Source organism: Miscanthus floridulus, chromosome 9, assembly GCF_019320115.1.
Source record: "Miscanthus floridulus cultivar M001 chromosome 9, ASM1932011v1, whole genome shotgun sequence".
In the NCBI taxonomy this organism is placed as follows: Eukaryota; Viridiplantae; Streptophyta; class Magnoliopsida; order Poales; family Poaceae; genus Miscanthus; species Miscanthus floridulus.
Window position 1 is genome coordinate 50360933 of NC_089588.1, and position 15091 is coordinate 50376023.

General features: G+C 46.1%; 1 pseudogene; it reads left to right on the plus strand.

Moving 5' to 3' along the window:
* The window catches only part of LOC136479856 (uncharacterized), a 64009-nt pseudogene extending 55956 nt beyond the window's left edge, over window positions 1-8053 (plus strand).
* Window positions 8054-15091: the final 7038 nt, after the last annotated feature.

Here is a 15091-nt window from a genome sequence, read left to right on the forward strand (position 1 = left end):
TAGTAACTGTTGAACCTACCGCTCTATCTCTGATTTATAGTGGGGAGAGTAATAGTAGGGTTTTGAATTCATAGGAATGGAACCAGGGAGCAAAGGAATGGAGTGATCATAACTCCTTTGTGGTGGTAATGTCTATGGGTCAGAAAAGACATTAGCATACTGTGTCAACACATGTTGTATAGGTGATGGAATGATAGTGGAAGTGGTAGAGTGGTTCTGGTGCTCTAGGATTTGGTCCACTAAAACAAAGGCCCAAACATCATTGCCTTTTGTGGAATTGTAGACTTTAGTTGCAGATATGGATGTCAGCTACAGAGGTGGTGGATTGATGCCTTGCAATTTCACTGGCCGTCCATTCACCTTGAATTCAAGAGTTTTAAGTTTCCAATCACAATGCATTGGACTATGGTGCTGCAACCAATCAGAACCTAGGATAGCGTCATAGGGGTGCATATCCAGTGCTATCATATCAGCAACTAGTGTGTGACCCTGACAATACCATTCTAATTGCTTGACCATTTTATCAGCCACTATCCACTCACCATTTGCAAGTTTCACTCCGCGAGGTGACATAGGAACAGTTGGCAGGCCAGCTAGTTGGGTGAACTAGGCACTTACAAAGCTATGAGTACTGCCACTATCTAATAAAGTAAGCATAATCTTATTCTTGACCCTGGTTTTCAGTTTAATACTGTTGCTTGTATCACTGCTCGTCAATGCATTGAGGGACAATTGACAAAATTGGTCTAGTAAAGCATCCTCAATAGCTAATTTATTGAGAACATCATCACTGAGTTCTCTATCCAAGTCGTTGACCACAAGAGCATTGTTGTGTGGTTTGGTTCTCTTGGAGCAGACCTCATTATGTCCTGGTTCAAATTTCTCCCCACAGGTGTAGCACAACCCATTGGCCTTCCTGTAGTCCCTCAGCTACCTATCCCTCCATAGAGTACCAGAAGCTAGGTTTGGCTTGGTCTCAGTTCTATGTTGTGTGTTTTGTTTGGTAAGTATAGGAGCCTTCTGGTACTTGTATTTCCCTCTATCAAGCATCTTTTGCTGAATTCTTGCTATAATAGCAGCTCTATGTACAGTTGTTGGTACCTGGGCCTCAACCACTGCCCTGATTTCATCTTTTAGTCCACTGACATAATGGGAGGTGAAGAAAAGGTCATCATAGTGATAGCTATGCATAGTGATATCAAACTGCAATTGCTCAAACTTGGTAGTATAATCCTCCACAGTGCCTGACTGCCTGAGATCTATCAATTCAGTGAGAGCATTTCTATAATCATCAGCTCCAAATTGCTATTCCACAACCAAGCAAAAGGTTAGCCAAGAGATCTTAGTATGTGTCTATTTATAGGCCTGGTACCACTTGGCATCATTGCCCTCTAGATGCATTGTGGCAGAAGACACCCAAAGTCTCTCAGGCACATTATAGATAGAAAAATAATTGCATCAATTTTGGACCATCCATATCTTTGGATGACTGCCATCAAACTTGGGAAAGAGCATTTTAGGTAGAGCATGATGAGGTACCCCTTCTCCCTTGTCAGGCTCAATTTTGGACATGTGAGACTTGGAATGCTCAGGTTTCTTAATCCCCTTGTCCTTGGCAAACATGTTCTGGAAATGTTCTTCTTCATCTTCGTACACTAGGGAAGATGAACTATGACTGATAGATCTGTTCTCCTCTTCAAATTGCCGCAATGTCAGTTGAACCACTGCTTGCCCATTAGCTCTGACTTGCTGAGCAATGAACTATTGATCTACATAGCATTTGTCAACTTTAGCGGCGTTCAACTCAATTTGAGTTTTCATCTCCTACTGGACAATACCCATATCAATCATACGATTGAACAAGAGATCAAAATGGTCCATCACCTGGTCCCATTTGGACTGGTCATCATCAATGCTCTTAGTCATCTGATCCAATAGAATTTTGTGCCTGCTTCGATGGTTTAGGATTGGAAGCCTTAGACGGAGCCGTGACTGAAACTGGTGAAGCAACAGGTTTAGATCACACCTCCCCTATTGTCTGCTCCACACAACTAATCACCGCAGCCTAGAAGTGAGGCTCGATCGAGGAATTTTACATGGGAACAAGTGCCCCGCAACCCAAGTCGATGGATACTTCCCCTTCCGAACGCCACCGCACCGCAATTGAACCAGTTTGCTACAGAATTTTACATGAGAACAATTGCCTTGCAACCCTCACCACTGATTCAAGCATGCTAGAATGAAATTGAGTGTGAGGTTTGAAAAATTCTCATAAACGATTCACTCCACCGAACCAAATTTGTTGATGTAGTCCTCCAGTCGAGAATCGTGCCTTAGAGGATGGAATTGCCGACGAGCTGCTGGTGATTGCGCCTACTTGAAGTCGATTGTTAACGAAGAGAACCCGTTGCAGTGCCACCACACTGATGTAGTGCAGGAACTGCACCGGATCCAGGTAGCTATGGTGGAGGTGGGGTAGGTGGATGGTAAGTTGGTGGATCTTGGGATAGACGAATCTGACGCCGCTAGCTGACCCGATTCAACCAAAGGAAGGACCTACGGGACCTCTAGCCCACACCGCAAGGATGCAGGATTGAGATCAACCCGCCGAACAGAATTACGAATCGATGATCGAAGTTGAGCGAAATTGAGAAATGTGGCCGAGGATAGACCGTCTTTGATACCACTGTAACACCCGTGGCCGCCGATGTCAAGCCATTGATGTGAGCACTACGAGAGGCACAGATCGAGGGAGAAGACACCGACGAGGAAAGCCCCTGCCTTAGCGTGTTCGTGTTTTACTCAAAGTTCCGAAAAGCGGTATTAAGCGGCTGCTTAAGCGCTACACAGGAGGCTGCCACTTTGCTTCGGGCCATAAGCGGCCCCTAAGCGGCGCCGGTGCTTCAGCAGACGCAGACATGCACGGAAGCTGCTAAGGTAGAGAAAGGCGCCGTGGAAGCCCTGCTCCACGTCCGCTCAGCGAGCCAGCGATTGGGCAAGAAAGGCAGTGTGGGAAAGCAACACGGGAGATGCATGCGCGCGTCGTGCGAAAGTTCCAATCGGGCGCGCGCCGTGCAGAACCCGATTTAGGGCACGAGAGAGGAGGGGATAAAAGCAGAAGAGACTTCCCACCGCCGTCCGCCGACCGGCGCCCACAGACCGACGCGGGACGCCCGCCGACGCCAGACCGACGCTCGACGCTCGCCGACTGCTGATTCGAGCCACTGCTGGAGGAGGTCGAGCTCTTCGGTCCCTTCCCCATGTCCGACGTCTCTTCCCCAAGGTCGAGCTCGAGCCACCCCCATCTCCCGGTGTCGTCCTCTCGATTCTCTTCCCCATGCTCGGCAAGGTGAGCTCCTCTGCCTCTGCTTGACTTCTTCACTATCTGCTCCTCTCTCCTCTGCTTCTCCATTCTCCACTCTAGTTCTCCCTTCCCTTATCAATTTATCAGTTGTGTTGTACTGTCATGCTCATGAGTGGGTTGCAATGATGTATCTTTTAATTTGGAACTAAGTAGGACCTGAAACTATGGTTTATGAACTTCAGATGCAATGTTATGTTCTTATGAACTAAGTAGTAGTGTTCTTGCCATTACCATTTGCCTTATCTGTTTATAAATATTTAATCATGAGGTATATTTTTTGTTTTATGAACCTAATCAACATTTGATGTTTTCCATATCTGTGACTGTTAGGAACATTACAACATGAAACCAACAATTGTTGACCTGTACCTAGGGATGAAAATGGTCGGGAAAATGTCTTAACCATTCCCGCTCCTATATTTTTTGGCCGGCAATGGGAACGGGAACGGGAAGGCCGGACAGGAAAACAAATCCAGTATTATGGGATATCGGGAACAGAATATTTCGAACGGGAACATGTCGATTATGATCGGGAAGCGGTCATACAAAACATAAACATCGATATATGTAACCACTTGAAACAGTGAGCTCAATGCAACAATAGCAACCATGCATAATCCATATGCAAACAATAGCAAACAGTGAGCTCGTCAGAATATTTATGCAAATAAAACTACAGAACTACCAAAAAAAGAAAATGGAAAAGAAAAATGAACAAAGGGCCAAACCTTGCTGCTCCATGCGTGAATTCCTGGGCCAAGCATGGAATGATGGGCCGCATGCATGACTCGTCAGCTCCTTGCCTCCTCTCTTCTGATGCACAGAGGCCAGCCGCTAGCTGGTGCATTTAGTCCCACCTCGCCAAGTGAATCACCGGTGGGTGCGCATGTGAGCTATAAAGCAGACCGTTTGCCTGGACGACGGATGAGTGGGCCACGCGGCGTGGGGTTTGGGCGGGCCAGCGGGGTGGGTTGGGCCGTTTGCAGACTTGAGACTTGGGAGGCCTTAAAAATGGGAATTTCCCGCGGGAGTTTTCCTGAACAAATACGGGATCCGCTAATTCGGTCGGAAAATCACTCTAACCGATTTCGATCCCGGATTCGCCGAATTTTCCCGGATTTCTTCCCGAATCCATTTTTTTCCCGAGAAAATGATATCCGGTCAGGAATTCCGGTATTCGGTGTCGGTCAGTACGGGAATTTTCCGTTCCCGCTTTCATCTGTAGCTGTACCTGTACAAGTCCAACAATTGCTCAGCTCTACAAGTCTAGGAATAAGATCAAATAAGGTATGTTTTTATTTATACTTCTCAAGTTCATAGCCTATTACATGAATCTGCTTTGCTACAGTACAAAACGCTTAAGCGACGCTTTGTACGCTTAAGCCCGCTTAAGCTCTAAGCGGCGGGTCACCGCTCGCTTAGCGCTTAGCGCTTTTTTGAACTTTGGTTTTACTTTACTTGTTCGATAAGATGTTCGCTTACAATGTCTAGGCATATGTATGCCGGAAAGACTCTGGCCCTGGGCCCACGTTACAGACACTGAGTAAAAACGTAAATAATGAAAATATGCCAAGCTATTAGGAAGACGCCTCCACCGATGTTCTCCTGCTCAGTGTTCCGCTGTGTCACCTGTGACAGTCAGCCATAACCAACCGTGTCGCTCATATGCTCTAGCGAGGGACATGGATGTCTCTTTGTCCTTAGGGTTCTGTAGCTCAACGTCCATCTTCAGCAGTTCCATCAGTCCTGCTGTGTAGATGTTGACTACAAGCTCGCTGAGGGGTCCCGCACGTGCCACGTATGCGAGGAAGCTCTCAGTGTAGTCATCAATGGGCTTATCTTGCACAACACTGCTAGCTTGCCGAGGGGGTTGCGCCGCGTTGGGGGACCGAAGTGCTCGTTAACACCACAAGCGAAGTTGCCCCAGTGATAGATCACCTTGTCCTGAGCTAGGCACATGTACCATACCTTTTTGTTTTCGGAGATCCATTGTCCCCTAAAGAATTTCTCACAGCGGTTAAGAGACTGCAGCGACTTATCCTTGCTGTCGTAGGTGGGGAAGGTTAGCCTGTGGCAGCGTGGCTGTAGCACCAGGAAGTCCGACCCAGATGCCTTATTCGTTGGTGGTGGCGTGGCGAACAGATTGTTTGTCACCTCCTGGGTTATATTTGGGAGGCCAGAAGATGATGAGTTGTTTGCCTTCTCCTAGAAGAAGGCAAGGTCGAAGTCTTCCGTAACGCTCTTTGCCAGGCTCGAGATCCTCGGACCTTGGTGGCGCGTTCGCACTCCTTGGCCGCAGAAGCGGCAGCGTCTTTGGTGGACTTAGTGCCGCCTTGCACGATGGAGACGAGACGCGTGTCGACATTGTCCTAGCAGCTTTGAAGCTCATTGAAGTATTTGTTGGAGTCGATGATGAGTTTTCTCAAGTAGTGCCTTAATGTCGGCGGCATTCAAAGCGGTTGTGTTGTTACCGTCCATGGATACCTGGTCTGAGGATACGAGATGTGATAGGTCTTCTGAGGATACTAGATGTGATAGGTCGGTTGTGTTGTTACCGTCCATGGATACCTGGTCTGAGGATACGAGATGTGATAGGTCTTCTGAGGATACTAGATGTGATAGGTCTATATTGGTAGGTGGTAGGATGTGTAGATTGTTGGGTAAGGCCTTGTTTAGATCCCATCAAAGTTCTAAGTTTTTTCACTCTCTCTTCATCACATCAATTTTTAGTCGCTTGCATGGAGTATTAAATATAGGTAAAAAAATAACTAATTACACAGTTTAGTTGGAAATCACGAGATGAATCTTTTGAGCCTAGTTGGTCCACGATTGGACAATATTTGCCAAATAAGACAAAAGTGGTACTATTTATCAAGTTGAAAAAAGTTTCAATCTAAACAAGGCCTAAGGAGTTAGGAGGATGGAGGATAGGAATGTGATGAGCGGCCTGTGCTCCCGTGCACAAGGGGAGGCCAGTGACCTAGGGCTCATGCAGCGTAGGAGCAGGTTAGAGGGCAGGCGCATGGGTGCTAGGATGCCATCGAGCTTGAGGAATAATAATCCTCTATTTCTTGCTTGATCCACATGATCACGTGTCCCCTATATTTATACTCCATATGACTTGTTCCCTAAGCAAACTAGTGTAGAATCCTTATAGATTTGGACTCTCCTTTTTTCTAAACAAGCTCTATCTTTTCTAATCTAAGTTTATTCTTTTGTATCTTGTTCAAAGTCTAATTGGATGTGCACTCCTCCTTGGGAGTTGGTGCTAGCCATCCAAAGGGAGGCCGACACCCCCCATGTGCACTCGGCTTGGCCTAGGTTGGCTGTGGCCCATTGGGCCCACCACTACCAGGCCTGTTTGGACCCATGACAAGTTTGTAGTTCACCTCAAGTCCTTGAATATAGATCCCTTGACGAAGCCCATTTAGTGTCTGCATGTATCATAAATGCAGTGTTTGTGTCCTTTTGTTTTATTTAAGCTTATAAAAGATTGAATTTATTAATGTGGTATTGTTGCTTTTTTGTTTTGATCGACATGTCATTGTTTCAATAATTTATTGAAGGGTGCTAACTTATCTGTATTTGGTCATCCATATTGAGTATAATACAAAAAATAACCTGATATTGGATTAGATGTTCTTACGATGAACTAAAATTTGTTATTATGCTTATTTTATCTCAGCATAGTACATAAACCCATATTACTTGTCACATAAGTTCATTATGCTTCTATATACATTTTTGTCAGAAGGGCGGGCTTGGTGCAAGTGGTAGAGTCTTACCGCTGTGACTGGAAGGTCCTGGGTTCGAGTCGCGGTCTTCTCGCATTGCACAGGCGAGGGTAAGGCTTGCCACTGACACCCTTCCCCAGACCTCACACAGAGCCAGAGCTCTCTGCATTGGGTACACCCTTTTTTTATACATTTTTGTCACAGATGTGGAATGTGCAATGGTAAAGGAATGTTACCTTGTATAGCATGTGGATCACGTGGCTTGGTGACATGCAATACATGTACTGGATATGGTTCCCTCCTTGCACAAAGCATAGCTCATGTTCAATGGTAATCTTGAGCCTATTTTTCTAAGTTTTTATATTGGTTTCTGTTTCTAAGTTGAGGAAATTGTTGAACAACAGAAAAAAGCCAAAACATCTTAATGTGAAAATTGATGTTTAGTTTGGTAATTTAAAAAATCATTCTTATCGTTTAATAATCATGCAAACTTCTGGGTTAACAAACCTGTAGCAAGCAGTTAGGAAGCTGCAGATATTGTCAGCTGATGCTTTCTTTGTGAATATATGTTTGTGTTACATCATAAAATATAATTTATTGAGAGTTTGAGACTCATTGCTGTTGAAGACTTTGAGGCAACAAAATCGTTAGTCTTCCCATGCTCTATAACATGTCAAGCAATGTCAAATACCAACAGATATTAACTGCAGAAAGATGCATGTGCACGATCTGGGAGGTTCAGTTAGAGAATTCCCAGTTGTCAGTTGTCACTCAGGTTGTTATCACTTAGCATGGATTATCCTTTTGTATATTTATTTTATTTTATTTTATTTAATGGTTTCAAGAAACTACTTCACATTGCTGTTACAGTAATCGCCTGATATATTGATCCAACTCGAACTATTCTGTTTCCAGGAAGACGCTTTCAGGTAGAAAATGCATATATTGTCGTTGAACATGTGCTTGTGTTGCTGGAAACAGTGCTGTTGTGATGATCAGATATGCGTGAATACAGCATATAGATTCTTTATGAGTCAATGAGTGGAGTACTAGTCTGGGTGTTTGATGGATTTTTTACACTATACAAATGTGTCAACTATATCAGCCGTTGACACGGCCAACGTGGCGAGCTGGTTGATGGGTCAAATGAGGCACAAATCAGCTCAATCTTAACAATGTATTCGAAAATGTTTCAATCTTTGACCAAATTTGTCTGAGAATTGATCCAAAATGGATTCATCAGTTTTCATCTTCGAGAAAGAAAAATCCTTCAAACTGGATGAATTTATAGTATGAGTAGTCAGTTTTCAGCAGTGACATCTTAACGAATTTTTCACCGCTGAAAACTGATTAAAATTAGAACAATTTAGTGTAACAGCTCATGAACAAGCACGTCATCTAAGCCCAATCACACATTTGTAGGCACAAGGAAAAGGGGCCTCACCGTGTGGAGGTGATCGGAGCACAATCTCAGTGGACGAGGAGCGGAGGAGGTCGGCGAGGTCATCGATCGGTGATGAAGATGGTGGCTGGGATTCAGTTTTGATGTCGATCGGTGATGAAGATGGTGGCCGGGATTGGGCTTTGATTCGCTACGGCTGAGCCGCGTGCTTGTCTCCTCTGCCATTGGTACACGGCCACGCCTAGCCATCCACATTGTTGGACTCTAAGAGCATCTCCTAAGAGTCTTTCTAAAATTCACTCCCTCAATCATCATTTGCAGAACTATTTACATAAAAAATCGTTTTATATATTTTTTTACTGTCCAACAGTTTTTCTATATCTTGCATGCACTCTAAAGAGTCATTCTCGATTTCTATCTTTGGCTAGCGAGAAATTCAGAATAAAAGATAGCTATATTTAGATAACCAAATGAAGAAGTTGTTGGAGGGTATTTTTTCATCAAAATCTCTATTTTTAGTAATAAGAAAGGATATAGAGAGTCTTTTAAAGTTGCTCCACGATATAGGAGGCCGCACTAGCACAGCAAAATCTTTACTTTATACATGTGTGCCACCAACAGTAGCAACATGCAGACATTCGTCCACACAGGAGTGGAGGAGAGACATGTCGGTGTCGAGGAAAAAAATAATGTGCGCCCACGAGGTTAGGGTTTGGGTTGGAGCTTGGGGAACCTCTTATATCCTTCAAGCTTAGAAAGAAAGAAAGACCTAAAGCAATGGGTGTCTCGGCGATGGTGTTTGGAGGAGCGGTGAGCGAGGGGATGGCATTGCCGTTGAGTGCGCGACGAGGACCGAGTTTGTTTTGGTAATTGAGTAACATCTAGTGGACTAATACTCTCAATGAGTTGTGATTGAGCTAGGGTCTAGGTGAAGATGGTGAGTAAGGCTAGGAGATGGTAGATGTGTTGATCAAGTCATATGGAGCAAAGCTCACACTTAGAGAAGAAGAGGGAGATGAAAATAAGCCCGGAGATGAAGGTATAAGCTATGGGTTTTATTTCACCGGTCGAATGTATTTTCTTCTTTAATGCTATAGCTCTAGTTTGATATAGAATCCATTTATCAAAGTAAAGAAACCATTCTCTTGTAGTAAATGGCTCAAAAATCTCTATTCCACCTTTTAGATGATACCTATGAAGATCGTGCATTTTAGTCACATTCAGATCCATTTTTTGAGTCCATGATATAACCAAATTAGATGGATCTTCCACCCATTTAGCTAAGAAAGAATAGATGCAGAGGTGGACAATAGATCAATATGAAGATCATGAGTTGCCCCATAATGAAACCGCTAGTAGTCGTGAATATCAGGGGAACTCTAAAGCGAAAACGGCTATCTAGTGACACTAGGTTTGAACTAACTTTGCATATGCATTGGACCTAGTGACGTTGTGAAGAAGCAAGTGAAAATGCTTTAAAAATGTTTTTGAAAAGCTAACTCAGTGCCTAAGGTGAATGTGTTCATATTGGAATACACATTGGAGTTAGCAAATTTGAAACATAATTCCTAGCACCCTGACGTCCGGCGTGCGAGATGCGTCCGAACGCTGCTCCCGTTCCCCAACCCGCCCACCCCGCAAACGCGAATAGAATAGGATCAGAATAGAATTGCGTCCACCACACCCCTGTGTGCGTTCCCCACCGTGCCCCTGTCCCAAGAGCATGAAACACTTCAAAAGTGCAACATCGCAAAAAAATATGTAAACTATGTTGTGCAACATCGGAATATAAAAACTACAACATCGCAAAACCATGTAGTGCAACATAAAAAATTATGTACTACAACATCCAAAATTATATACTGCAACATTCAAAAATTATGTAATGCAACATCGCAAAATCAACCATGAAACATGGAAATGGAAACAACTCAATAATCACCTTTTATTGCTGCAACATTTGAAAAAGATAATTTCAACAATTAATATCCCCTACTGCAACAATCCAAACATTAGAATTCCCTTTCTGCAACACATAAATCACCCTATTGCAACATTCAAAAAATCATCTGTTGTAATGTCCAAAAAATCACAACATGGAGAAACACTAAAAAGGCGTACAAAACAGCAAAGGGGATGGGTTCGAGGTGCAGGCTGCTCCAGCCCCTGGCCCATCACCTTCAAGCTCGCTGGAGGAAGGATGGAATAGGACCCAGAGCTCAGATCCAGAGGAGGAGGAGGAGGGCTCAGATCTAGAGAAAGACCGACCTACATCATCAGAGTCATCGCCGTCGTCCTCGTCTCCAGTGGGGGGAGGGGGAGCAGGGTCGCTGGGGAGCCGCAATGGAGGTCGCGAAGGGGTGAGGGAGGGAGGGAGGGAGCGTGGGCGAGCGCACGGGCACGACATCCATCCTAGGGGCGCTAGTAGGCCCGAAGAGCAGGCGGCGGAGCGGTAGCGAGTGGGCGCGGGGGAGCGGGTGGGCGGAGAGGCAGCGAGTGGGCGCGGGGGATGGGAGGGGGGTCACGGGATGGGATAAGGAGTGGCCATGGCCAGACACGAGTTGAGGATGGACATCCTAATAGAATCATTATCGAATTTGAAAAGTTCATGAGAAATGGGACATAGTATAGCTTCATTGCACATTTACACTAATCGAAAATGTTCGGTGCCCCCACTAGGGAGGTCACGGGAATATAGCATGAACAAATAGGTTTAAACTGACCTAGGGTATTGCCACCGAAATTGGGGTGGTTCACTGGAAGAACTGGCATGAGAATTCGTGCATGGGATATTTGAACTTAGGCACTAGAGTTCCAATGGGTGGCCATCAGAGTTTTCTAGTGACCACCCTAGAACTCATGTTGTAGCCACCCGAGAGGATCGAGGGCTCACCGAATTTATCCGGTGACCCTTACAGGAGAACACTAGAGCTTAACACTTATAGCTGTTGGAATCTCCAATGGCTAGTTGACTGAGATCGAGGCTCTAAGGAGCCACTAAAATTGCCTGGTGGTGCCCTCAATAGCCACACTAGAGAAAGCGGCCAAGGGTAGATCTTCAAATGAAATTTCAACTATTGGATCTTCATACAGGATCCTCTAGTGCTGCTTCTACGGGGGTCACCAGAGATTTTTGGTGACCCCAAAAATAGCAGAATCAGAATAGCACAATAGCTAGTTTTTTTGGGAGGCTTATAAATAGGGGATGGTTTGTCCTTTGGGTGTTCCCTTGGCATTCCAACTGATACACCATTGTGGGGGTCCAACCTCGGGTACCCACGGCGCAAGACATGGGCCGCACCACATGGAACGGTCCAGCCCACATGATGAAGACTTGTGGCTCATGTCACTGCTCGGCACACGCCGCAAGGCACCCTGGCGATATCCTGAAGATAGCATAGGATCTCCTAGGATATGCTAAATGTTAGATTCCTTGTAAAGATTATCTCTTACCCGATTAAACTTAGACCTAATAGGTATGTAACTTTACCCCCAGGTTATATAAGGCAGGTATGGGACCCCCTCAAAACACATTCAATCATTACGATAGCCACTACAAATGAATAGGACACAAGACTAGGGTTTTATGTCGTGCTGATGGCCTGAACCTATCTAAACTCGTGTTTCTATTTGCCATCTCATTCCTATTCATGTGCACCCCTTCGTACAATCTACCATCGTGGGCATACCTCTTGGTGGACTACCAATGATATTTTGTCGATAGTTGGCATGCTAGGTAGGGGTGTGCGTGCTGATCCCATGGCGAACCAGATGGTGTGTCTTCCAAGCTCTCTATTCTCCCCTAAGCCCGACCAATCCTTTAGGTTGGATCCGTCTCCTGGGTCATCAATGCCAACGGTGACGGGGAGATCATCGAGCCAATGCAGGGTAATCCTGCGTCGATCATACCACCACCTGTGTTAGCAAATCCAATCCCAGAACCTGTTCTGGGGTCACCTTCCTTGCTGAAAGCTCGCATCTATAGATCGGGTCAACAAGGGCTTAATCGAGTGCTTGTCACTCACGGAGTTGGTCTTAGATCAGTCTCCCTAGGATGATGAGTTTCCACTGCTCCAACACCTCCGGGCGGTGAGCGCTAAGCACTCTGCTTGGCCACAATATCCAAGGTGGCAAGATGCAGGTCTAACCATCACGGTGACTCCAAAAGGGCGTATAGTACAGCGTCGACCACTCTCTAGATCTGATCTGCCTAAGGCTGATCGAAAAGCTCTAGCTGAGAATGCCATGGTGGCCCACCCTTTTGGGCTAGTCAATGCGGCCACTATTTATTAGGAGGCCATGCGAGATCGTTACGCCGACCAGATTGGTCGCATCTTCCCGCTCACCGAACCGGATCTACCAAAGGCCGATCAATTTGCACCAACCATCAATAAGGTGTAGATTTGTCATCTTGGCAAAGATTCCCTACTCCCCACCTTAGAGGAAGATCTAGGTGCAGAATTAGAAGGCTCCACCAAGACCGTCGCCAAAACCATCACTGAGACCGTCATCAACACCTCCATCATCCCCCGACATTTCCTCGGGGATCTCTTCATGATTAGCTATGACAGCATCACCTGGGATAGTGAGACCAACTCCCAGCATGCCACTTGGGAGGGAAGGAATGCTAACCATGCCAGACGCCGAACAGAAGATGCAAATGCTACCGCCGCCACAGCCAGCGGCGGTGGTGCAACCGATTAGCAAGGAGGTCACCATGTCGCTTGCAATCTTGCTGAAGAGTTCTTCCAAGTTGACGGACACGATGTCCAACCAACACCGAGCGCCAACCTTGCTGTGGCCATGAATGAGCTAGCCCGGATCCAATAGATGCCAGAAATTGCCAAGGCCACAGCGATGCTTAAAGCAGCGGTGGTCCAAGTCAACGAATTTCACGTAAATCAAGCTCCATCTTTCTCCACAGTGTCAAACCAATTTTTTGGTCTGTAGCGGGACCATTCCAATCATCGAGGAGGAAGCTATTTTCAAGGCAGTGGCCCTATCTCCAAAGGGGGTCAAGAGGCAATCTCCTCATCAATCCCAACCAACTGCCATAGTATGCCAACCCTAACGCCAACCAGGAGGTCACCCAACCTGCTGGCAATGTTCATAGGCATCTCAACAACCTCCATGATGTTTGTTGTTGCATCAAGAGGTAGTGCAACTCATGCCATGAAGAAGAGATTTCTCGCTGATAGGAGTACAATGCCAAATGGGGAAACCCTGAAGCCACTCTTCAGCCGATTGAGCCGGCCAACTTTGGTAATGCCGCCGCACCTACCGTAGGCAACACCGCTCAGCCTACCATTGGCATCATCGCTCAATGAGTCACCGGCAACATCGCTCAACCAGTTGCTGGCAACACTACTATCGTCGGTGATATCGATGGCCCACAAGCTTTCACGGCAAGGTTGCAGGCTGTCCAGTGGCCCGCCAGTTTCAAGATCTCTAGGGTCAAATAGTATGATGGCCAAGCCAACCCCGAATAGTGGCTCACTAGTTACGCCATTGCTATGTGAACTGGTGGAGTAGACACCAATGTGATGGCAAATTATTTGCCAGTCATGCTTAAGCCCACCGCAATGAACTAGCTCACGAGTTTAGGGTCAGACACCATTAGATCTTGGGATGATCTCAAGAGAATGTTCATTGGGAACTACATGGCTACATGCAAGCGACTAGGTACAAAGCATGACCTGGTGAGAGCATATCAAAAGATGGGTGAACTCCTTTGGAGCTACATCAGGCGTTTCTTAGAAGTGAGGAATTGCATCCCTCACATCCTCGAATATGATGTTATCTCCACCTTCATTCGTGGGTTGTATCACCACGACGAGCTCCATAGGAAGTTCAACAGGAAGCCACCAGTGATGATCGGTGAGATGTTCTAAATGGCTAACTGGTATGATGATGCTAAGGAGGCCGACCAGTGCCACAAAGATGATATCACCTGGGTCCCTCAGCCGGATTGCCCAGCGCATCATAATGATGACCACCACAAAGAATGGCGCAATGACGACCGTGACCACTGCTACGATGACCGCGAACGCCGCTATGATGGCCACGACCGTCGCAATGGATAGGAGAGCTCAAAGGTAGGTAGTTCCAACATCGCCAACCAGAAAATTTCATCGCCTCCATCGAGCAGCCTCGCACTAAGCGCAGCTACAGCGCATAATATGTAAAGCTCCTCGATGACCTGTGTCTGATCTATAAGGGCATGAAGTATACTATGAAGGAGTGCATTAGCTTAGCCAAGGCCTTTCGTGATGAGCAGAACAAGAAGCGGGATGACCATGATGACGATGGTGGGAAGGGTTGCAAGCCCCCCAGTGATGCGGGCAATGCTTTCCAAGACCCCAGCAAGACCATCCACACAATCTTCAGAGGACGAGCAACCTCAAAGAATAGGCGCGACTAGAAGCTCACCGCTCGGCAGGTCTTAGCCATCAAGGGCAACAACACCATCGCCAACCCTAGATACCTCCCCTAGTCGAAGCAACCCATCACCTTCAGCTGGGCCAACCAGTGGGCGAAGATTCCTTACTCTAGACGCTTCCTGCTTGTGCTAGACACCATCATTTGGAAGGT